Genomic DNA, 25,513 nt, shown 5'->3' with positions numbered 1-25,513 from the left:
AAGCTCCCTGAGGCATATTTTTTCGACCGGACGCATCCGGTCCACCTTGACCGGACATAGACCAGCGTCCGGTGCAATATCCTCAGTACTGTGCAGACCCGTCAGTTTGACCGGACGCAGTCTTTCAGCGTCCGGTCACTGCGTGACCCAGCGTCCGGTCAGTAGACCGACGCCAGCATCATTTCAACCAACTCCATTTCAATTCTAACTTCTTCAACCTTGCTCAAATATGCCAACCACCAAGAATTTGCATCCGGCGCAATAGAAAATAGGCATTCCATTTTTCCGAAAGCGCCGAACCCATCTCAACCCTACAAACACCACCTCCTTTGTAGATGTGCCAACACCACCAAGTGTATCACCTTGTGCACATGTGTTAGCATATTTTCACAAACATTTTCAAGGGTGTTAGCACTCCACTAGATCCTAAATGCATATGCAATGAGTTAGAGCATCTAGTGGCACTTTGATAACCGCATTCCGATACGAGTTTCACCCCTCTTAATAGTACGGCTATCAATCCTAAATGTGATCACACTCTCTAAGTGTCTTGATCACCAAAACAAAATAGCTCCTACATTTTATACCTTTGCCTTGAGCCTTTTGTTTTTCTCTTTCTTCTTTTCCAAGTTTAAGCATTTGACCATCACCATGCCATCACCATTGTCATGATCTTCGCCATTGCTTCATCACTTGGAGTAGTGCTACCTATCTCATAATCATCTTGATCAACTAGGTTAGCACTTAGGGTTTCATCAATTAACCAAAACCAAACTAGAGCTTTTACGTGCACTCTCCCTAAGGGTTTGTCGAGATCTAGCTTGCAGCGACTCCTGTAGGGATTGTGTTTTGCTTCTTGAGGTTTCGGTGGGTGCGCGCGAGCGCAGCCGCCGGGTGTAGCCCCCAAGGCCCTGGAGGAGTGGAGTCACTCCTCCAGGGGCTTTTTTCGTATTTTGAGTGAGGAGTTTTTATCGTATTTGCCGAGCCCACAAGTGTGAGTTCGGGTCGTGGGGTTTCGGCAAGGTCGCAGGGAGAGCCCCCGAGCCTCCGCACGAAGCAAGAGGGCGGTCAGGGGTGCCCCTGATTTTTTGTGCGGCCCTCACGCTTACTTTTCGCTCGGAAGGAGGGGTGGAATGTGCCAGGCTACCCTCAGTGGGCACGAGCGGTGGCACTTCCGGTGAGCTGTTATCGGGTAAGTCCGAGTGGAGGCCCGCGCCCCGTTCACTAGGGGACGGCTAGTGGTCCGGAGACGCACTCCAAGGGTATCGGAGGGTTTCTCTAGTGGGTGCCGAGGCTGTTCGCTGGGCCCCGGTGGCTTGGTGCCCTCCCTACGGTGGGATCCCATTCGGAGACTTCCCTGCCGGTCTCGGACACGACTTAGGATGCCCTAAGCGATTTGTTTGCTCGGGCCTTGGCCATTCGTGGGCTCGCCCATAGTCGTCCCTAACTCTATTGCCCTGGGGCGGCTGTCGAAACCTCAGGGGGCCCAGCCTTCGAACCCCTGGACCGTAACGGGCTCGGTGCCCTTTATCGTATTTGTAATGAAACTTCTAGTGCGGACTTAGGTCGTTTGTCGTTGTCTTGGGTGCAGGAGGAGCCCCCGAGCCTCCGCCCGGAGCGAGAGGGCGGTCAGGGGTCCCCTAGCTTTTTTGTTCGACCCTCACATATCCTTTTTGTTCGGACGGAGGGGTTGTTTGCCGAGCCCATTCGGGTGTGAGCCGGAGCCGTCGGGTCTCGGTAAGGTTGTAGGAAGAGCCCCCTAGCCTCTGCACGGAGCGAGAGGGCCGTCGGGAGTTCCCCTGTCTTTTTGTACGCCCCTCGCGCATGAGGGTTTGTTTGCCGAGGCCCCTTTGGGCATGAGCCTAGGTCGCGGGGGTCTCGGCAAGGTTGCAGGAAGGGCTCCCTAGCCTCTGCCCAGAGCGAGAGGGCCGTCGGGAGCTCCCCTGGCTTTTTGTATGACTCTCGCGCTTCCTTTTTGCTCGGAAGGAGGGGTTGTTTTGCCGAGGCCCCCTTGAGTGCGAGCCGGGGTCGCGAGGTCTCGGCAAAGTTGCAGGAAGGGCCCCCTAGCCTCTGCGCGGAGCAAGAGGTCCGTCAGGGGTTCCCCTGGCTTTTTGTACGACCCTCACGCTTCCTTTTTGCTCGGAAGAGGGGTGGAATGTGCCAGGCTACCCTCGGTGGGCACGAGCGTTGGCACTTCCGGTGAGCTGTTATCGGGTAAGTCCGAGTGGAGGCCCGTGCCCTGTTCGCTAGGGGATGGCTAGCGGTCCAGAGACGCACTCCAAGAGTACCGGAGGGTTTCTCTAGTGGGTGCCGAGGCCGTTCGCTGGGCCTCGATGGCTCAGCGTCCCCCTACGGTGGGATCCCATTCGGAGACCTCCCTGCTGGTCTCGGACACAACTTGGGGCGTCCCAAGCGTTTCGCTTGCTTGGGCCTCGGCCCCGTATGGGCTCGCCCGCGGTCGTCCCTGACTCTGTTGTCCTGGGGCGGCTGTCGAAACCCCTGGGGGTCCAGCCTTCGAACCCCTAGACCGTAATAGGCTCAGAGCCCGGTTCCTTCATCTGAAAGGAATAGGGCGGGGGGAATATCTTCCCCATTGGCTCGGCAACGGCTGGCGCGCCTTTTGAGGTGGTTTTCTGGGGAGACAGAACGACGCCTGCTGCTGCAGCAGTTGGGCGCGACGTGGTGGATGGGACATAACTGTTCCCGCAATTAATGAGAAAAAGGTGGGCGCGTGGGCGGTAAAATCGGATCGGGGTTAACCGCGCCGGATCCAGGGGAAACTTCTCTGATTTCATCGCCCGTCCGTTTTGCCTTCTCTCTGCATAAATACGCAAAGAGCCTCGCCCCTCCTCTCCTTACCTTGCCTATGTTAGCTCTGCCCCCATCGAGCCGTCGCTAGAGCAGCGGGTGCTGGGAAGAAGAAGGGAGAAGAGCGAGCGAGAGAGAGAGAGAAAAACTCACCGCCGCATTCGATCCCTCCACCGCATCCATGGCCGGCGACATCGTTGTCATCGAGGCGGACCCTTGGGATCCATCTGACGTCACCGAGGAGATGCTTCAGTCGCTCATCGATGGCGGACTCCTTCATCCGGTGACGGACCCCAACAGGCCGGAGTGGATCAATCCGTCGGGCGAGCCGGAGCCGAGGCCTTGCGATGGCTACGTCGTGAGCTTCGTCTCCTTTCACGAGCGCAGCCTCGGCGTCCCGGTGGACCGGTTCATGCGGGCGCTCCCGCACTACTATGGCGTGGAGCTCCACAACTTCAACCCCAACTCCATCGCACAGGCGGCCATCTTCGTTGCCATCTACGAGGGGTACCTAGGAATTGCTCCCCATTGGGAGTTGTGGCTCCACCTCTTTCGGGCGGGGCATACTACTAAGCCGACAGGGACGTCGGGCACGAGGAAAGCGACGAGGGCTGGCGGCTACACTCTCTAAGTGCGCCAGGACCGCCAGCACCTCTACATCCTGGCCCAGCTCGTGTCATCCAATCACCGATGGTACACGAGCTGGTTCTACCTTCGCAACGACGACGGAGGACTTCCCCCCTACACTGGGTGGATTGTGGGGAGCTGCCCGGAGAGGTAGAAGTACGGCGTCCCAAGGGAGGACCAGCCCAAGCTGCAGCCGCTTCTAGAGGGTCTAGAGAGGCTATGGGGCCGTGGCCTTACCGCGGCTGTGGTCGTGGCTGCCTTCCACCACCGGAGGGTGCTACTGCTGATGGCTTGGTGGTGGCAGCTGTTCGAGATGAGGCTGGGTGAGCCCAATGAGGGCATCCGGATGTCCTTCGCCGCCCTTTCCGATGAGGAAATTCTTCATCGGGTGGGGGAGACGGTGGAGGCGAAGCTGAGGGGCGGCAACCTGACCCCCATCGCGATGCGCCTATCTCGGGGGTTCCTCTCGCAGGTAAGTCGTGCGTCGCTGTAGCCCTCGAGCCTCCTCCATTTCTCCTTACTTCTCATGCGCGTTCGTCGTTCCTGCAGGGGATGAGGGACGTGCGTGCCTCTCCACCGCCCGTCCCCGAGGACGCGTGGCGGCGGGCGATCAACCGGGCGCACGCCGAGGCGCAGAAAAAGAGGAAGGACACCAAGGCGGTGAAGCGTACGAAGAAGATCCTCGCGCGCGAGGAGCTGGACAAGCGCCGCCGTCAACAAAGGAAGGATGGTCTCCCATTGGAGGAATCCCCGTCGCCATCGCTGTCGACGGAGGCCTCGGACGGGGACGATGAGGGCAAGGTGGGGTGAGGTCCCCTGGACCATCTCCCTGACGTAGTGGAGGTGGTGCCCAGGGCGTTGGCAAGCAGCCTGGCACTCCCGGGAGGAGGAGGAGAAGCGGACTCAGGGTCGGCAATTGCCCGCTCCGGGGCCGAGGCCGACACGCCCGAGGCGCGGGCGTTGGGCAAACGCGCCGTCAGCCCGGTGGGCTCGGCGGTGGCGGTGGAACAAGTGGCGGCGGAGGCGATGCAACTACCCCCGCAGAGGACCGAGGGGGCGCCAGGGTCCGTTGAGGACCAACCGGCACCGACGGACATGGAGGCGACGCAAGTGCCCCCGCCACCGCCTTTGCGGACGAGGGTCACCGTGGCGAAGTGGTTGCCACCTCGCTCAAGGTAGGTGTATTTTTGGTGGGGTCGCAGTGCCTTCCGTTCGTTCTTTTGTCTTGTACTAACCCCATGATTGTCTTGTTCTTAGCCGGAAGCGGCCTGCGGAGGTGCCTACCTTGGCGCCCCTTAAAGCACTCATGGTTAACCCCGGTTCCACCGCCCACTGGGTGGTGGAGGCGCAAGCCGCCCTGCATCATGGCGTGGCATCGGCGAGGGCTGACCCGAAGGAGCCGGCCACTCAAGGAGGGACTGCCGAGGCGGCCCTAACACAGGAAGGGGAGGCAGCGCCTCCACCCCGCGATGGCGAGGCCCGTGGGTCGGATGCGGCCGAGGTTCCCTTGGCCGTCGAGACCACTGGGACCGAGGTCCCTGGGGTTTCACAGGCCGGGGCGATCAAGGCTACGGCGCCCAGGACCATCGAGGCTGCTGCGGCGGGCACCGAAGCCCTTGCGACCGCCGAGGCCACGATGGCAGAGGTCGGAGCCCCCGGGGCCACCGACGCTGACGTGATCGTGGCAGGGCTGCCGGCCCAGGAAGTGGAGATGAAGGCGGCGGAGGCCTTGGCGGCACCCTTGGTTGAAGGCCCGTCGCCGTTGCGGGAGAGCGCCCGGGAGGTGGAAGTTCTTTCGATCTCCTCCGACGATACTTCCCGGGCGAAGGAGATGGCTAGCGCCGAGGTGGCCAGTGTCGTGGACCAGCCGGCTCCAACCCCGAGCGAGGGAAGCTCGGCCCTCATGTGGGTGCGACCTGAGCCCCACGGGTGGAACCACCCACGTGTCCTGTGGCAAAGCCGGGATGATCCTAAGGCAGAGCCTCTGTTTGCTCTCGAGGACGCGGCCGAGGGCGGTCGCTGGGACACGTTCGAGCAGTACCGCCAGCTGGCGGAGCGGTCTCTACGGACGGCGCTGTCCGTGGTGGCCAATGATTTGCCCGGTGTTGCCCAGGTTCGTGCTTTCTTTTCCCATGCGGTGGTCTTTTTCTGAGTTTTCTTTGCGGGGATTGACCCCTGTTCTGTTTCCCCCAGGAGCTCAAGACCCGATCTCTTGGGAAGTCGGTCTTCCTCCGCCGGGAGAGGGATGTCTGGGACCAACTTCAGCGGCAGAAGGGCCTTCTTACCAGCGCCAACGAGCTCCTGTCGGCGCAGAGCGCAGAGGTGGAGGACCTCCGCCTTTGTTGTGCCAACACAAAGGTCGAGGCGCCCATGGCCCAGGAGCAGCTCGCCCCTCTGGCGGCGTGGGTCAAGGAGTTGGAGGAGGACCTCACCCGCGCGGCCAGTGATCGGGATGCCTTCAGGGCTCGAGCCGTTGAAGCTACGGCCTCGGCCATGGCTCTTGCGGGGCAGCTAGGGGCAGAACAGAATGCGCACCAGCTGACGAAGGGCGCTTTGGATGAGGCCCTTATAGCAGCTGAGGCCTCGTGAACCGAGGCTGTAGTTTGGAGGGGAAAGGCCGAGGGTGAGTCCTATTCCCTTCATTTTATTCGCCTTTTCTTACGTTCGTTCCCTAACTTCCTCGTGTGACGTAGAGCTGGGGAGTGAAGCTTCCAGGGCGGCCGAGGCTTCTCGGGTCGAGGCCCAGTGCCTGAAGGAGAAGGCCGAGGCTTCCTGAGCCGAGGCCCTACGCTGGAAGGAGAAAGCCGAGGCCTGTCAGGTCAAGACCCGACGCTAGGAGCAGAAGGCCAAGGGTGAGTTCCGTAGGCTCCCGCCCCTAATTTAGGTTGTTTTTCCCCTTGCTCAACCCCGTTCTGTTTTCTGTGGTGCAGAGTCGGAGGCGGAGGTTACCCGAGCAGCCGAGGCTTCCAGCGCGGTGCAGACGGTGCTCGAGACCGAGATCGGGGAGCACGAGGCACTGAAGAGTGCCGCCCGTGCCGCCTGCGAGGCCCTGGTGGTCGAGGGGGTTCAATCAGGCAGCTCCCTTAGGAGCCGTTTGATTGCACTGAGTGGTCAAGTGCATGAGCGGCTCCGAGGAGCGCTGCATATGGGCGTCAAGCGCGCACTGGCCGTCATCGCCTCGCACTATGTTGGTGTCGACCTTCAAGCCATCAGCGATGGCTACGTCTTGCCCGATGATGACGACGAGGCCGACGAGGTGGTGACGAAGCTGTTGGAGGCGGTGGAAGGCCCTAGGCACCGCGCTGGCAACGTTGTTTGAAGAGGAGGTGATCCCTCCCCTACCGTCTGCCTGATGCCGGAGGTGCTGAGCCTTGACCTAGGGCCCAAACGGCCATGTAAATAGAGTAGGGATTAACTATGTATCATAACATTTGTGGCCATGGAGGCCTTTCTTTGGAAGTATTCGTGTTTCTTTAATCGTTTGTCTTGTATTTCTGAGCCTTTGCCCTCTTGTTGTCTCTTATCTGATTTCTTTGCAAAAAACCTCTTTGGAGCCTAAGCCGTCCCCTGGGCGAAAGGTGGTGAGGGAGCACCGTAGCTCGGAGGCTTAGGCCGTCTCACGACTCAACCAGCCTTCTGGCCCTAGAGCAGGGCTTTTGGTCCTTGGGTTTTCCGCAACCGATTCGTCTAGAGCGTGCTCGAGGGTTTGGCGTAGGAATTTTTTCGAAAAACGACTAAAAAATGGCGCGTGGGACTTTAGGGGGAATCCCCCATCTAGCCCCCGAGGGAGATTCAGTTCTGCGGAGGCAGAGCCGAGTCTCCCTTATAGTGCCGAGACCAACGATAGGCTCAGGGAATTTCTCAAAAAATTAGAACAACTAAAAAGCGGGTTTCAATTGTATTCCGAGAAACAATATATACAATGCTTGGAATTTTAAGGATAAAAGCGATGTAGTTGTTCTATGTTCCAAGCGTTGGTGAAGATTTCGCCCTTTTCGTTGGCTAGCATGTAGGTCTCGGGCTTCAGCACTTGGGCGATGATGTACGGTCCTTCCCATGGCGGGGTCAGCTTGTGGTGGCCCTTGTTGCTCTGTGCTAGCCTCAACACCAGGTCGCCTACCTTCAAGTCTCGGCCTCGGACGCGCCAGGCCTAATAGCGCCATAGGGTCTGCTGGTATTTAGCCGAGTGTAGCAGCGCGACATCTCGGGCTTCCTCCAGTTGGTCGAGGGCGTCCTCTTGGGTGGTGCGGTTGCTTCGTTCGTTATAGGCCTGTAGCCTTAGGGAACCATATTCCAAGTCAGTGGGGAGGATGGCCTCGGCCCCATAGACCAGGAAGAAAGGCGTGAACCCCGTGGCTCGGCTTGGGGTGTTCCTCAGGCTCTAGATGACCGATGGGAGTTCGGCGAGTCATTTCTTGCCAAACTTCTTCAACCGGTTGTAAATTCTTGGCTTGAGGCCTTGTAGGATCATGCCGTTGGCACGTTCTACTTGGCCGTTGGTCCTTGGGTGTCCTATGGCTGACCAGGCCACACGGATGTGGTGGTCGTCGCAAAACATCAAGAATTTTTTGCCGGTGAACTGTGTCTCATTGTTGGTGATGATGGTGTTAGGGACCCCGAACCTGTGGATAATATCAGTGAAGAACAGCACTGCTTGCTTGGATTTGATTCGATTGATCGGACGAGCCTCGATCCATTTGGAGAACTTGTCGATTGATACCAGTAGATGGGTGTAGCCCCCGGGGGCTTTTTGCAGAGGCCCGACCATGTCGAGCCCCCATACGGCGAACGGCCACGTGATGGGGATGGTTTGGAGGGCCAGGGTTGGGAGATGTGTCTGTCGAGCATAGTACTGACATCCTTCGTAGGAGCGTACTAGCTTGGTGGCGTCGGCGACCGCCGTCGGCCAGTAGAACCCTTGGCGGAAAGCATTTCCTATGAGCGTCCGAGGCGCCGCATGGTGCCCGCAGGCCCCTGCGTGCAAGTCCCAAAGCAGGGCTCGGCCTGCCTCGGCGGTGATGCATCGTTGGAGGACACCAGAGGGACTTTGCCTGTACAATTCGTCATTGCAAAGGATGTAAGTCTTGGCTCGGTGCGCAAGCCGTCGGGCTTCGGTCCTGTCACTAGGAAGCTCCCCCCGATCAAGCCAATCGAGGAACGTGATTCGCCAATCCGCGTCCTGGTCGGTCTGCGGAGGCTCGGTGTTGACTTCCATGACCTCAGGCTTGGTCGAGGGGGTATCGGCAGTAGAGGGGGCATCGAGCCCCGCCGCGGATTCCACAGGTGGGCCCTCCTCTGTTACCAAGGTGTAGTCAATGGAAGGTTTGTGGAGGTCCCTGGCAAAGATGTTCGGGGGGACTGGGGCCCGTGCCGAGGCCATCTTTGCCAGTTTGTCGGCGGCCTCGTTGTACTTCCACGCGATGTGGTTTAGTTCGAGACCGTCGAACTTGTCTTCTAGGCGACGTAACAACTTGCAGTAAGCCTCCATTTTGGGGTCGAGGCAATTTGACTCCTTCATGACTTGATCGACGACGAGCTGCGAGTCGCCCCGGACGTCGAGACGCCGTACCCCAAGTTTGAGGGCAACTTGCAGGCCGTTGACGAGGGCCTCGTACTTGGCCACGTTGTTGGAGGCAGCGAAGTGGAGCCGCACCATGTAGCGCATGTGTACTCCGAGGGGCGAGATGAAGAGGAGACCCGCGCCTGCCTCGGTCTTCATCAGAGACCCATCGAAGTACATGGTCCAACATTCTGTCTGGACTTGAGCAGGTGGTAATTGGGTGTCGGTCCACTCAGCCACAAAATTAGCCAAGACCTGAGACTTAATCGCTTTCCGAGGCGCAAAAGTCAAGGCTTCCCCCATAAGCTCGATGGCCCACTTGGCTATCCTGCCTGAGGCCTCCCGGTTATGGACTATCTCTCCCAAGGGGAAAGACGATACCACAGTCATTGGGTGAGACTCGAAGTAGTGACGCAGCTTGCGCCGGGCCAGGACTACGGCGTAGACCAGCTTCTGGATGTGGGGGTAACGTGTTTTGGTCTCGAAGAGCACTTCACTGATGAAGTAAACAGGTCGTTGGGTGGGTAGAGCATGCCCCTCTTCCTGCCTTTCTACTACTACGGCAGCGCTGACCACTTGGGTCATTGCGGCGACATAGAGTAGGAGGGCCTCGTCCCTGGCCGGGGGTACTAGGATGGGAGGATTTGTGAGCAGTGCTTTGAGCCTGTCGAGGGCTTCTTCGGCCTCGGGGGTCCAGAAAAAGCGTTCGGATTTTCTCAAGAGGCGATACAGAGGCAAGCCCTTTTCGCTGAGGCGTGAGATGAAGCGGCTCAGGGCCGCGAGGCATCCCATGACCCTCTGCACTCCCTTGAGGTCTCTGATTGGTCCCATGCTGGTTACGGCTGAGACCTTCTCTGGGTTGGCTTTGATTCCGCGCTCCGAGACTATGAATCCCAAGAGCATGCCTCGGGGGATCCCGAACACACACTTCTCGGGATTGAGCTTGATGCCCTTCTCTCTAAGGCATTTGAAGGCTATCTTTAAGTCGTTGATGAGATCCTTGGCCTTTCTAGACTTGACCACGATGTCGTCCACATAGGCCTCGACGGTTCGCCCAATGTGGTTGCCAAATACCTGGGTCATGCACCGCTAGTATGTGGCCCCCGTGTTTCTGAGGCCGAAAGGCATAGTCACGTAGCAGTACATGCCGAATGGGGTGATGAAAGAAGTCGCAAGCTGGTCGGTCTCTTTCATCTTGATTTGATGGTAGCCAGAATATGCGTCAAGGAAAGATAGGGTCTCGCACCCTGCAGTGGAATCAATGATCTGATCGATTCGGGGTAATGGGAAGGGGACTTTTGGACAGGCTTTATTCAAACCGGTGTAGTCTACACACATCCTCCATTTCCCATTTTTCTTCCTAACTAACATGGGGTTAGCTAACCACTCTGGGTGGGACACTTCCTTGATGAACCCGGCCGCCAAGAGTTTCTGCACCTCCTCGCCGATGGCCCTACGCTTTTCCTCGTCGAATCGGCGCAGGCGCTGCTTCACCGGTCTAGAGCCGGTTCGAACGTCCAAGGCGTGCTCGGCGACCTCCCTCGGTATGCCCGGCATGTCTGAGGGACTCCATGCGAACATGTCGACATTCGCACGGAGGAAGTCGATGAGCACGGCCTCCTATTTGATGTCGAGGGTGGCGCTGATCCTCAGTGCCCAGTCGTCGGGGCAGGCGGGGTCGACCGGGATGAGCTTGATGGCCTCCACGGGCTCGAACGCCCCTGCACGACGCTTGGAGCCAGGCGCCTCACCGCTAAGTTGGTTGAGGTTGGCGATGAGGGTCTCAGCCTCCGCGAGAGCCTCGGCATACTCGATGCACTCGACGTCGCAGTCGTACTCATGTTCGTATGTGGACTCAATCGTGATGATACCGCTGGGGCCTAGCATCTTGAGCTTGTGGTAGGTATAGTTGGGGACCGCCATGAACTTGGCGTAGCACGGCCGCCCCAGGATGGCGTGGTTGGTTCCCCTGAACCAGACCACCTCGAAGGTAAGAACCTCCTTGCGGTAGTTGGAGGGGGTGCCGAAGCAGACGGGAAGGTCGATGCGCCCGAGGGGTCACGTGCGTTTCCCTGGCACGATGCCGTGGAAAGGTGCGGCGTCGCCTCGGAGCCTCGACTGGTTGATCTCCAAGAGCTCCAGAGTGTTGGCGTAGAGGATATTAAGGCCGCTGCCTCCGTCCATCAACACCTTGGTGAGTCGGGTGTTGCCGATGATCGGGTCGACAACAAGTGGGTACTGCCCGGGATTCAGAACATGGTTGGGGTGGTCATCTCGATCAAAGGTGATCACCTCCCGAGACCAGTTGAGGTACTGGGGAGTGGCCACCCTGACCGAGAAGACCTCTCGGCGTTCCCTCTTTCGCTTGCCACGCCGTAAGGCACCCCGAGGGTCCGCCGAAGATCATGAAGGCGTTGTGTACCTCGGGGAACCCGTCATCCTTGTCATCGTCCCGGTCACCGGCGCCCTTCTGCTTGGGGTCGTCGTCGGGGAGCCCGAGCCTGGCGTAGTAACGTTGCAGCATGGAGCAATCCTTAAGGGCGTGCTTTACTGGGCCTTGGTGGTAAGGGCAGGGTTTCTTAAGCATGTCGTCGAAAGGTCTGGGGCCCCTGGGGCCTCGGGGATTCTTGCGTTCTGCGGCCGCGACCAGATCGGCCTCGAGGATGGCCCGCTTCCCCTGGCGATGCTTCTTCTTTCTTTTGGGGAGGTGGGGAACTGAGGCCTTGGGGGCCTCATCCCTCCGCTTCCCCTTGGCGTTGTTCTCGAGGAAGATGGCCCCTACAGCCTCTTCTCCTAAGGCGAAGTTGGTGGCAATGTCAAGGAGCGCGGCAGCCGAGCGCGGCACGTTCCGGCCTAATTCTCGGACCAAGTCTCGGCAGGTGGTGCCAGAGAGAAAAGCCTGGACGATCTCTGAGTCGCCGACGCTGGGCAACTCGGTACACTATTTAGAGAAGCGCCGGATGAAGTCTTGGAGAGACTCGTCTGGTTTCTGGCGACAGCTCTTAAGGTCTCAGGAGTTTCCAGGGCGCACATATGTGCCCTGGAAATTCCCAACGAAGATCTGAACCAAGTCACGCCAGTCGTTGATCTGAGAGGGAGGAAGGTGCTCAAGCTAGGCTCACGCCGAGTCTGACAAGAGCAGGGGGAGGTTGCGGATGATGAGTCGGTCATCGTCCGTGCCGCCTAGCTGACAAGCTAGGCGGTAATCAGTGAGCCAGAGCTCGGGGTTGGTCTCACCGCTATACTTTGTGAGGTTGGCTGGCTAGCGAAACCGGGCTGGAAACTGAGCGTTGCGGATGGCTCTGCTGAAGACTCGGGGGTCAGGTGGTTCAGGAGAAGGACTGCGGTCTTCCTCACTATCATAACGGCCGCCCCGATGTGGATGGTAGCCTCGGGCGGGCCCCTCACTGTCGTGGCGTCGTCGTCGGGCAACCACCTCGTGGTCACCCTACGCCTCGCGTCGGTTATCGAGGCGGTCGTGGACCGGGGGGACCCTATTGATTGCCGGCACCTGAGCGGGCTCGGGATGAACCGCGGCCTCCCTATTCTGTCGGTGTGGTGCTAAGGGGAGGTCCAAGGTGGCTCCGCGCCGCCGAGAGGCGGAACTCTCCGCCTGCTGCACCGCGACGGTCTCGAGGAGATCCCGGAGCTCACCGTGAACCCATCGTCCTTCCATGGTGGAGGGCTCGGGCATCGCGCGCACTAGCATCGCCGCAGCCGCAACATTCTAGCTAGCGCGATTGAAGATTGGGGGACGATCGTCCCCTTCGTCGTCGTTGATGCGGTGGTGCACATCGCGAGCCCGTCGTCGGGCTCCTCCGGCATCACCGCGGCCTTACTGCTCCTGCTCGAGAGTGGTTCGGAGCTGTTGCAGAAGGAGTTGATCTTGCTCAACCTTGGCCTAAAGCTCACGGAGCTGCTCCAGGTCCGGGCATCGAAATTGTCCGAGGGCAAGGTTCTCGTTCCGTGCTGCCGGGGGGACAATGCGCGAAGGCGTAGCATCGCCCGTTCCCTAATGAAGCAGAGTGCGGTTGTCCACCCCCTCATGTTCGTTGCCTGTGCTTGGCATCCCAAGTCCGACGTGGAAGCACTCATGAGTGGGATCGTAAGTACCTTCATCGTCGGAATCGGAATAGCCAAAGCAATAGTCACTTGCGGCCAAGAAGCGGCGCATGGTTTCGCGGTCGTGGAGGTCGGAGAAATCCACTCCAGCCCATGCCACGTCCTCTTCCGAGGAGTCGACGTGGGTGTAGGTCGACGCGGTGGTGTCGAAGTCGAAGGCGAAGCGCTGGTGGCGCTCCGAGAGATCCATGTGAGCGGAAGCGTAGGCGTAAGCATAAGAGGCGGCGGCATTTCTCAACCCGAAGGGGTATGGAGATAGCGCCGTCGCCGGGCTCTGCTTCGCCGGAGTTGGTTCCATAGAGAGTGGTGGAGCGAAGCTTGATGTCGGGGCATCGTCAGATGCCACCGGCGTTTTTCCCTTGTCCAGGCTCAGGCTGGACAGGTCCCCAACCAGGGACCTTGCGCCAACAGCTGGTCGTGGGATATCGTCGGGGAGCGGCGAGTCGCCCTGGGTTCGCATGGCATCGAGGTGATCCTGTTCGCGTCGTGGCTGGCGAGCGCAGCGAGAGCGGCCGCCCAGGCGCCGCCTGTGCCTGGGCTGCCGGTGCGTGACGTCGTCGACAGGCGGGGTTCGGGGCATGAGGAGTACCATGTCGTACTCGTGCCCTAGAGACATGAACTCTAGGTTCCCAAACCAGACCACCGTGCCGAGACGCAGTGGTCGTACAGGGTCTTGCCATCCAGAACTTATTGGGATGATGAAGCTAACACGCAGATTCCCCTACCTGGCGCGCCAACTGTCGATGTTTTAGACCTGGGGGTCCTCAACCAACTAGTGAATTTGTTCTGCGTGTTCCCGATTTCGGATGGTGATACACAGAGACACAAGGCTTATACTGGTTTGGGCAATTCGTGCCCTACGTCCAGTCTGAGAGATTGATCTTGTATTCCTTACACCGAAGTGCTTGTAGTAGGGGCTTACAAGCTAGGTGAGAGAGGGAGCCAGTCCCAGGTCTCGGTGGGGAGTGATGTGGGCTGCTTGAGACGTTGCTCCCAAGCGACAGGGAAGTGCGCGTGATACCGAGTGTTGCCCTTTTTGAGAACCTGTCTCCTCCCCCCTAAATGGCCCAAGTCCTCTCCTTTTATAGTTGAAGGGAGGACAAGGGCAGTACATGTGCTTACTATACAAGCGTCGTGTGAACAGAGGCGGCGTGTCCGAGCCCTGTAGCCTGTTCCGGTGGCAGCGAGGTCATCGGAGTGGTCCGTCCTTGGAGCGTTGGAGCGACGTGCTGGTCACATCCGATCCTGTGCGTCATGGGAGCTCTAGGGCTGCCTTGGAGCGAGTGCGGCGGTCAGCGTGCGGGTCGCTGTGGACTAACTGCGCGCGCGGCCGAGGCTCGGTTGGTGCCGAGGCCAAACTACGGTGGGGGGTCTCGGTAGACATGAATCCCGAGATAGCCGAGACCCTGGCGTAGAGTGCCGAGGCCTGGGGGGAGCGGTCGACCTGGTACACTGGTTCGGGGGTGATGACGATCTGGGCCAGTTCTCCCATGCTGCGTTGTCTTCGGGGTGGGAGTTACGGGGCACAGTGTAGTGCGGGCACTGATCATGGGCACAGCTGCCAGAACATAGTGGCCGGTAATCCCCGCCATGCCCTGTCTCAGCCGGTATGGCGCTGATGCGACTTCTTGTCCCGTCGGCCTCTCCGTGGTGTCGAGCCGTCGTCCGGCTGAGATTGCGGGAGTGGTTGACGCATTAATGGGACACGACATGCTGTCGGGAAGACCGGTCGAGGCGGGAGCGACGGGTTGTTGTCAAGCCAGCCTCGAGCAATACGGAGGATAGCAGTCTCATCCGAGGCTGTACGCATGGGGCCTCGGGCGAGTCGGAGATTAGGCTCCTTGCTGAGGCCTCCCGTGAGAGGCCTCACGCAAGGCGAAGATTGCGTCAGGGCGTCGAGACCTCCTGTGCGAGGCTTGAGGCGAGGCGGAGAGCCTGGTGGGCTCGGACGGGGCTGGTGATGAGACCATGGCTTACCCTCTAGCTTTGTTGTTGATGGGATTTAAGTGACCCTTTTGGTGTACGCTTAGGGTACCCCGTTTTATGGTACCCGACAAGCACTCTGTCCTATATGTCCATACACAAAATGGTTTAGCCGAATCTCTTATTAAGAGAATTAAACTCATTGCAAGATCATTATTACAAAATTGCAACCTACCAACTTCATGTTGGGGTCATGCAGTCTTACACGCTGCTGACTTAATTCAATTGCGACCAACTGCATATCACGTAGTCTCCCCATTGCAATTAGTATGTGGGAATATGCCAAATATTTCTCATATGCGAAAATTCGGTTGCGCTGTATACGTACCGATCTCACTGCCTAAGCGTACTTCTATGGGTCCACATAGAAAACTTGGTATCTATGTGGGATATCAATCTCCATCAATTATCAACTACCTCGAGCCTCTTACAGAGGACCATTTTCCGGCATTAGGGGGAGATTTCAAGTACCAAAACGAATGCCAGGAAATCATCTGGAATGCCCAAGGCATCCCCCCCTCAGATCCACGTACTCTAGAGACTGAACATTAAGTTCAAAAAATCATAAACTTGCAACATATTGCAAATAACCTGCCAGGAGCATTTACTGATTATAAGGGTGTCACTAAATCCTCTTATCATGCTCGCAATGCGCCCGAAAGAATGGAGGTACCAATAAAAATCATTCAACTCCCACTTCCAAAGAAGAGGGGGAGAAGTACGGCCGCTCCTAAGGATAATGCTACAAGTAAGCGTCCGAGGATATCGAGGGCTAGATCCTCCAAATCAGTAAATCCAAGCCAACCTCAAGTTGGTAGACACCCAATAGTGGATAAAAATCCAACATCCGGACCAAATCCACAACCTGGATCAACGGTGCATCCAAATTCTAATCCTGGGATATCGGAACACCCTGACTCCATAGTTTTGGAAAATATTGAGTCAAATAATGGGGTGAAAGAAATTTCCATCAATTACATAGATCCTGGAGAATCATATGATCATAAGACTACTGTTGTCGACATGTACTTCTCCGCAGCAATTGCAAAATCTTTCTCAATGATCCAGATCCCAAGACCATAGTAGATTGCAAAAAGCGCTCGAACTAGGGCTCAATGGAAAGAAGTAATTCAAGCTGAGATAGCCTCTCTTACTAGAAGAGGGGTATTCACATCTGCAATACTTACACCTTCCAAAGTTTTTCCTGTAGGCTTTAAATGAGTTTTCGTCCAGAAACAGAATGAGAACAATGAGGTGGTGAGATATAAAGCGAGACTAGTAGCACAAGGATTCACGTAGAGACCCGACATTGATTACAATGAAACCTATTCTCTAGTAATGAGTGGAATTACTTTTCTGATACTTATATAATTGGCAGTTCAAAATCATCTATCTATGTAGTTGATGGATGTGGTGACAGCATACCTATATGGGTCACTTGATTCGGACATATACATGAAGGTTCCCGATGGAATCCAAATTCCTAAATCTAAACGCAAATCAGCAACATGTATTGTGTAAAACTACAAAAGTCATTATATGGCTTGAAGCAGTCGGGACGAATGTGGTACAACCGACTGAGGAGAATTCCTTCTAAAGAAAGGATACTCTAACAATGATGATTGCCCATGTGTTTTTATTAAGAAATCTCGAATGGGATTTTGTATTATATCCGTGTATGTTGATGATTTAAATATCATTGGCAGCCCAAAGGATATAGATGAAGCATGCAAACATCTAAAGAGGGAATTCGAGATGAAGGATTTAGGTAAGACCAAATATTGCCTAGGCTTACAACTTGAGCACCGTCCTTTAGGGATTTTAGTGCATCAATCAGCCTATATTCAAAAAATATTAGAGAAATTCAATATGGATAAATCATACCCTAATAAAACTTCGATGGTTGTTCGTTCCTTAGAAATAGGGAAAGATCCATTTAGACCACGGGATATTGGGGAAAAGATGTTGGGACCAGAGATCCCATATCTCAGTGTCATTGGCGCACTTATGTATCTTGCAAATTGCACCAGGCCTGATATCGCATTTGCAGTGAACTTACTAGCTAGGCATAGTGTGGACCCAACTCGCCGTCATTGGACGGGAGCGAAGTGTATCCTCAGATACCTTAATGGCACAAAGGATCTTGGTTTATTCTTCAAGAAAAATCATGATCCCAGTATGATTGGTTATACTGATGCAGGTTACTTATCTGATCCTCATAACGGAAAATCCCAAACAGGATTTGTATTCCTACATGGAGGTACAGCTATTTCATGGAAGTCTTCTAAGCAGACTCTGACAGCGACCTCTACTAATCATTCTGAAATTATTGCTCTATACGAGGCATCACGAGAATGTGTATGGCTCCGTAGAATGATTAACCACATACAACAGTCATGTGGTATTGGTTCAATTGAATCACCTACAATTATCTATGAAGATAATTCCACTTGTGTTACACAGATGCAATCAGGTTACATAAAGAGCAATATCACTAAGCATATTGTTCCTAAACTATTTTATCCCCATAAATTACAACAAAACGGGAAAATAAACATTTTGCAAATCAAGTCATGTGATAATCTCGCTGACCTATTTACTAAGTCCTTATCAACTTCTGTATTTTACAAATTGGTACATGGAATTGGTATGCGGCGACTTCGAGATTTGCCAGAATCAGGGGGAGACATCTCCTAAATGTTGACCTGTACCAGCATCATATTATACTATTTTCTTTCACAAGTTTTACTTATAAGGTTTCTTGTTAAAGTTTTTAATGAGGTAATATTAACATAAGCATGTGTTATATTTCCTACTTTCCTCACCGGGGTTTTTGTGGGAAATATCAAAGACACATATTGCCCTCACAACTCATACATGGTTTTTTTCCTGAAAAGGTTTTTCATTTGAGTTATTCAAGAGGCAATACCAATAATATGTCGTCATATTTTCTCCTAATTTTCCTACTGGGTTTTTACAGGAGTTTTAGCGACATATCACTTTATATTGCTTCTCATATTTTTCCTGAAATAGTTTTTGGGGAAGTAATCTATATGTCGTATCTCCTATATTTTTCCCCACTGGGGTTTTTAATGGGATACCAATGACATAATGATTTATTTAAATCACACTCATATATGCTACTTTCTCCTTATTTTCCTATAAGGTTTAAATGAGTTTTTATAGCATATCTATACATACATATTCCTCAGATTTTTCCCACAGGGTTTTTTCGAGGAATTCAAACATACAGCTACATTGATCTCAAAGAAGATTCGATCAAGGGGGAGTGTTACGAAACGGTGCCTACCAACAGACACCTATTCTACAGATGATCTCATCCGTCCAAGCAAGCAGTTAGGATTAGAGATTAGATTAGCAGTTAACTTTCCTGAACAGTCACGTCCCGTACTGACTGTCCGTACAAGCGTGACCTCTTCACTTGTATATATATATATATATATATATATATATATATATATATATATATATATATATATATATATATATATAAAGAGATCAATGAAAAGCAATGGTTTTCAAAATCTTGTTCATTTTTTCATTCACATTTCAACAGTCCTATTGATGTAGCACTAGCTTGTCCATGTCCGCTTTGTCCTATTGATGTAGCACTAGCTTGTCCATTGATTGCACGCTTGTCTGGTTTGTCCTCTTTGTTTAAACAGTGGCAGTCCGGTGAGTTGTTCTGTTTTTAACTTTTTATATGACGCTAGTGCCCAGGTCACCTGCAACGGCTCGTAGTAGGTCGAGCTGAGGCTTGTATGTTTTCAAAGACGGCGACACGAAGCAATTGTATTACTTTTTCTTTGGCTTGCGCGTGGTCGTGTCAATGTATCACTCCTGCCTAGCGTTTTGGTAGGATTTGATTCAGACAGCTGACCTAGAGAAGCCAAAAGGAAAAAACCACAGGTTCCTTGTCTTCTCAGAAGAGAAGACGTAGCAGCAGGATCAACCGGACAGGAACGTGGTTGATTATTCCAGCTCTCTCACCTGACCATTTCTTACCCACCCATCCCTTAGCTGATTCTATACTACACTTCTTGAGTAAAACAACCTTGTTTTACTAGCCCTTTGGTTTGACTGATGATGCACGAAAGGCTACTTTGTTGCTGTAAGAAAAAGAGGACACGGTAACGTAATTTTGTCTGGCTCGCTTTGGCATCGCAGGGCGCAGAATCATGACTAGCCGCTGCACGTCGCTTCATGCCACTATCATGTTGGCTCCCATCCCTTTTGTGCTCTTGTTTGACTGACCACGGGGCACGGGCGCTGCTCGGTGCTCGCTTTGCCCGGTTGCCCCTCCCGCTGTGTAATCTCGACGGCTCCACGGCGCTGGCCTATAATAGTTGAGTTGTATGTAAGGCGCGGTCGCCTTTCCTTGAAGAGGACCATAGCGGAAAGGGTCGCAGCTCGCACGGTGCTCTGTGTAGTCTTTGCTTTCGCAGCCGACATCATTAGTCCAGCTACCAACGCAACGCCCGCCTTGTGGTCCTTGAACGAACAAGAGTAGTATGTGCTCCTAACAAAGAGTGCTCGTATAATTAGTGTTGCTTCTTATATGAATGAATGAATGAATATATGTCCATCAGCTTGCGGTGCCTAATCCGTTCTTCGGTTGGTTGGTAGTGCAGCGATCAAGGGGAGAAAAGCTGAAATGAAATCGATAGATAGATGGTGATTGCCAAAAAAAAAAAGTGATTTTAAATCATCACCGTCAATTTTAGCTGCTTCAGGATCAGGTGGCAGAATAACCTACTTGTCCGGCCAGGGAGACTGGAGCCACGCCGTGCGTGTCCCTGCGCTTGATGGCAACAGAACGACGCGGTCACGACTCACGAGCATGTGGTGTATAACAAGGGAAGCATTGATTACCGGCGTTTTCCGAAGTTTGAACAGTACATGGCACTGCCATGTCATACACACTACCCCGGGCAGTTTCCCTCCACAACTCTCGCGCCATAACGCCGGGTCGTTTTCTATTCGAAACACCCTCCCCTCCCCTCCTGCCCGGCCGGCAGGCGCCAGGCCAAGCTGCTGCGGGCGGCGTACACGATGTCGTGGCAGGTCAGGGCTGCCCCTGGCCCAGACCAACTCATTGGATCGCCCCCCGCCACGGTGATGGTGTCCGCGCCCAGAGCCCCAGGCGGCCGCCGCGCCGTGCGTATGCGCTCCTTCGCTTCACTACCGAACCGTACCCCGCGCCTTTTCGCGATCCGGCCATGATTCGTCCGTCTCCTCCAAAGAACGTACGCGTGAAGCGAAGCCTCCCGGCCCTTTCCGGATCAATCGATCATCCATCTCCATATTCTATTGACATTTTTTTTATGATTGAAAGCTGCATCTGCATATGCTGCTGCCTGCTGCTGCTTCTTCCCTGGCCCTTTGTCGCTCGTCCCTGTCGTCGTTGCGTACATTGGATAGCTGGACTTCTTCCCTCCCGCGACCGCGACCACTTCTCGCTCCCGAGCTTACCTAGCGGCTACCTCAATAACCCAGGTCGCCTCGCTTCAACTGTTCAGACAATCGACACCACAGCAACCAAATCTTTTCTTTTCATATGTAGACAGTCACACGCAGAGCTCGGAAGAGAGATATTTCCCTTCTCCATCCATGCACAAGCACAACCACTCCGGTAGACGAGAGAGAAGCAGCGCAGCAACCGCCGCAGGTACACATACAAGCTCGAGAGAGAGCAGCCTTGATCTTCTACTAGCTAGCTAGCTAGCCGCCATGGGCAACTTGTGCTTCTGCGGCACCACCTCCACGTCCCCTGATCAGCCCGAACCCGACGCCACAGCCAGCAAAGCGCCGCCACATCCACAAAGTGGCCACAAGAGGCCGGCGACACCTCCGAGCAGCCAGCAGGGCAGCAACAGCCAGGAGCCGAGCCCGGGGTCCAACAAGCCCAGACCGAAGGCGAGGCCCAAGGCGGCGGCTACTAAGCCCAACAACCCGTACGACCGGGCTCCGCCGCCGGCGCACGCGTCCCGCGGCGTCGGCGGGGCGTCGCGCGTGCTGGACGGCGTGGTGCCGCACCACCCGCGGCTACGCGTGACGGACAAGTACCACCTCGGGCGGGAGCTAGGGCGGGGCGAGTTCGGCGTCACGCGGCTCGCCACGGACCGCGCCACGCGGGAGCGCCTGGCGTGCAAGTCCATCCCGAAGCGGCGCCTGCGCACGGCGGTGGACGTCGCCGACGTGCGCCGGGAGGTGGCCATCATGGCGTCACTGCCCGACCACCCGGCGCTCGTGCGCCTGCGTGCCGCCTACGAGGACGCCGACGCCGTGCACCTCGTCATGGAGCTCTGCGACGGCGGGGAGCTGTTCGACCGGATCGTGGCGCGCGGGAGGTACACGGAGCGCGCCGCGGCGGCCGGCCGCCAGGACCGTGGCCGAGGTGGTGCGGGCGTGCCACGCGCACGGGGTCATGCACCGGGACCTCAAGCCCGAGAACTTCCTGTACGCGGGCAAGAGCGACGACGCGCAGCTCAAGGCCATCGATTTCGGACTCTCCGTCTTCTTCAAACCAGGTCAGCCTGCTTGCTGTCTTGCTGGCTGGTGTACTTGTGCCTCCTTCCCCCTTGCATTCGCCTGTTGTTTTTTTTTATAAAAATCCTATTTATTTTGTCCCATCTTTCCATTCTATTATTCGACATCTTGAGTTCCATAAAGTATATATCATTCATCACTCCTAATTCAAGTAGCACAAGCGAATTGTTAGATTTTTTTGTCAAAATTTTAAGCTTCTAGGCCAGGGTGATTATCATATTTCTCAGGGACAGAGAGCATTTTCTTTTCTTTTTCGTCTGTGTGGTTGTCAAATTTGGCCTCTACGATAATCTTAACCTATTTTGGGTTCTTTCACTCGTTCCTTTTAGGTTAGATACTTAGATGGTTGGCGAATGTTCTCTAGCATAGGAAAATGGTTATTTTTGCGCCGAGCATATTTTTCATTAAGCAGAAGTAGAGTTTGACATTACAAAGCTTGGCCAGTAATCGGTGAGTACCGAGCCATACACCCCAAAGTTCACACAGGTTGTGATTACAAAAGACCTACTTATCGCCCATAAAGAGAAACAAGCATGGTGGCAAACACCAAAGCAGGTCCTTGGACTAAGTGGCTATAGAGCGTTGTCCTCAGAGCCAGTGAGGTCCAGCTCCACTGGCCACCAGATCCAAATTGGCACCGAATAGCGCATGAAGGGTCCTTCCTGTTTGGAGGCCGACAACGGATCAACAAGATGGTCTTGAATTTGTCCAAAGCCCCAGGGTCCGAATGCCTGCGTCATTTATACAACTCCCAGCTTTTGCATTAGCACATATTTGTGCCTGGACAGTCGGGTTGGAGGCCTTGGACTTAGCAGTAGCTTCCCACTCCGACGCACCGACATCACCGTTGAAGGTGTCTTAGACCTCCTTAGCTTCGGCTTGCGGATTAGTGGGGTCTGAAGCAGGACTCGTAGGCGCGCTTCCAACTGTGCAGCCAGGGACACATCGGCCAATCGAGGTTGACCTGTTGTCACCTTCATCGTCTGTCGATGAACCTGCGGTAAACTCCGTAACCTCCCAATCCGATACAGGCATCTGCGACCGTTCCCTACATACCCTGGAGTGATTATCATATTTCTCAGGGACATACAACATTTTCCTTTTCTTTTACGTCCGTGTGGTTGTCAAATTTGGCCTCTACGATAATCTTAAGCTATCTTGGGTTCTTTCGCTCGTTCCTTTTGGGTTAAATTAAATACTTAGATGGTTGGCGAATGTTCTCCGGTATAGGAAAATGATTTTTTTTTTAAAAATCTTGTCCAAACATATGCAAAAAAGGGCGCCTTTAATTCTGTCAGTCTTCAAAGAGCTAACTACTCATTTATTTTTTTAAATAAAACACGTGAAAGTGTGTGATACCGCGTGGAATTTTTCATAACTGATGATAGCGCTACACTTTGTTGCACCTAACTTTGCCACACTTCCTGTGAAAGCTTCAGAGAACTGTAGTCACGAAATTATGTGTGCATGAGGAAGACGCTGCAGTGAGGAACAGGTCCTGTCAAAACTGCGAGAAATCCCAGTTTCATTTTGTCTTGAATCTGCCGTGCCTGACGTTTATTTCCGTGTGGAAGCGTCCGAGCGGCTGCAGCTAGCTAACGATCACGACAGTCGACAGCTGATACGGATCCAGCTCGTGTATTCAGAAAGTTGACAGCGTCATCAGATTTTTTCTAAAAACAAAAAAAATAGTGACGAAAAAGTCTACTCTTTGGCTTTTGGGCAAAACGCTATTTTCACCAGATAATGAGGTCAAACACAAATACTAGTTCGTTCGTGCACGGTGATCACACCCGTACGTGTTCTGTACATGCATCATGTATGCATGGTACCACGCCGTGATCCATGACGTTTATCACTAAGTTTTGTGGATGCAATGCAATGCAATGGCAACAACAGGCGAGCGGTTCACGGAGATCGTGGGCAGCCCGTACTACATGGCGCCGGAGGTGCTGCGGCGGAGCTACGGGCCGGAGGTGGACATCTGGAGCGCCGGCGTGATCCTGTACATCCTCCTCTGCGGCGTGCCGCCCTTCTGGGCCGAGACGGAGCAGGGCGTGGCGCGCGCCATCCTCCGCGGCAACCTGGACCTGCAGCGGGAGCCGTGGCCGCGGATCTCCGAGGGCGCCAAGAGCCTCGTCCGCCAGATGCTGCAGATGGACCCCAAGAAGCGACCCACCGCGCAGCAAGTGCTCGGTACGTTGTTCATGCATGCTGTCCAAGATCTCGCCGTGCGCGCGGACGTGTGCGTGTCCCTCCCTGTTGCTTGTTCGTCCCCGCGTGAACGCTGATGCTTCGTTGGTGCGGCAGAGCACCCGTGGCTGCAGAACGCGCGGAAGGCGCCCAACGTGCCGCTGGGCGACGTCGTCCGGGCGCGCCTGCAGCAGTTCTCCGCCATGAACAAGTTCAAGAAGAAGGCCATGCGGGTGATCGCGGAGCACCTGTCCGTGGAGGAGGTGGAGGTGATCCGGGACATGTTCGCGCTCATGGACACCGACAAGGACGGCAGGGTGACGGTGGAGGAGCTCAAGGCCGGGCTCAGGAAGGTGGGGTCCAAGCTGGCCGAGCCCGAGATGGAGCTGCTCATGGAGGCCGTAAGCATCATCCTTAATTAGTATTCTCCTTGATCTCATGGTGCAATTAGACAGGCCTAGAACATTATAACCTTATAAAGTCCAGAACTGAAAAATCAATTCCAGGCCGACGTGAACGGCAACGGGTACCTGGACTACGGCGAGTTCGTGGCGATCACCATCCACCTGCAGCGGCTCTCCAACGACGCCCACCTCCGCAAGGCGTTCCTCTTCTTCGACAAGGACAGCAGCGGGTACATCGAGCGCGCCGAGCTGGCCGACGCGCTCGCCGACGATGCCGGGCACACCGACGAGGCCGCGCTCAACAACATCCTGCAAGAAGTCGACACCAACAAGGTACGTGTCTCGGTGTCTGTCACCTGCAGGCAGCTCGATCAGATCCTGCGATGCAATTGCAATCTGAGCTCGGACTATATGGTCGCAGGATGGGCGGATCAGCTTCGACGAGTTTGTGGCGATGATGAAGGCCGGCACGGACTGGAGGAAGGCGTCCCGGCAGTACTCGAGAGACCGGTTCAAAACCCTGAGCAACAGCCTCGTCAAGGATGGGTCGCTCGGCATGGCTCGATGACCACAAGACGATGCATGTGCTTCAGAGAGGATCGATGCGATGAGATGCTTGGTTTTTGATGCATACATCACTTCATCAATGGATGAATGGACAGATTTCTTTCTTCAGCTTGTTTGTATATTCGTTCTAGAAAGTCTGTGAACTTTGGATAGTAATATTTATTGTCAATTAACAAAAACTGATGGGGCTCTAGTCTTTCGAATCAGTGTCTATGAAGTGAACTTGTGTTGGTTGTAATTATACGTCCTAGGAACGAACAATAAGTACTGAAAATGTTATTTGCCGTTGATGTTCCCTTTGGATATGGATTGGGTTGTGTGAACTGGGATTGTGGCAGGGTGCTTGATGCATGCAGCCACTTGGACTAACACAACTAACTCCCTCTATCTCTTTTTATCTGTCGCTATGGAACGCGTGTTTGTCAAACTTTCAATTTGACTAGGTTTATAGTAAGTATTACCAACATTTGTATTTCCAAATGAGTTTATTATGAAAAGAGATCCAACAATCTATAATGATACTAAATATTAATAAATTTTATATATTAATATTTATAGTATGTTGTTAGTATCAGAGAGAGAGAACACCTTACCTGCCGCAGTAAGCATTACGTCCTAGTTGAAGGGAAGTGGTACCACAAAAACACCAAAGAGGAGCTACTCCAGAAGTGCGTCTCCA

At 54.5% G+C, this 25,513-nt stretch overlaps 1 pseudogene; it reads left to right on the top strand.

Annotated features, from left to right (window-relative positions):
- The first annotated feature begins 20,217 nt into the window (after positions 1-20,217).
- On the top strand, positions 20,218-25,300 carry LOC136541262 (calcium-dependent protein kinase 9-like; annotated as a pseudogene).
- The last annotated feature ends 213 nt before the right edge of the window (positions 25,301-25,513 follow it).

Source organism: Miscanthus floridulus, chromosome 1, assembly GCF_019320115.1.
Source record: "Miscanthus floridulus cultivar M001 chromosome 1, ASM1932011v1, whole genome shotgun sequence".
Taxonomy (NCBI): Eukaryota; Viridiplantae; Streptophyta; class Magnoliopsida; order Poales; family Poaceae; genus Miscanthus; species Miscanthus floridulus.
Note: the sequence above shows the minus strand (reverse complement) of the source record. Positions and strands in the feature narration are given on the sequence as shown.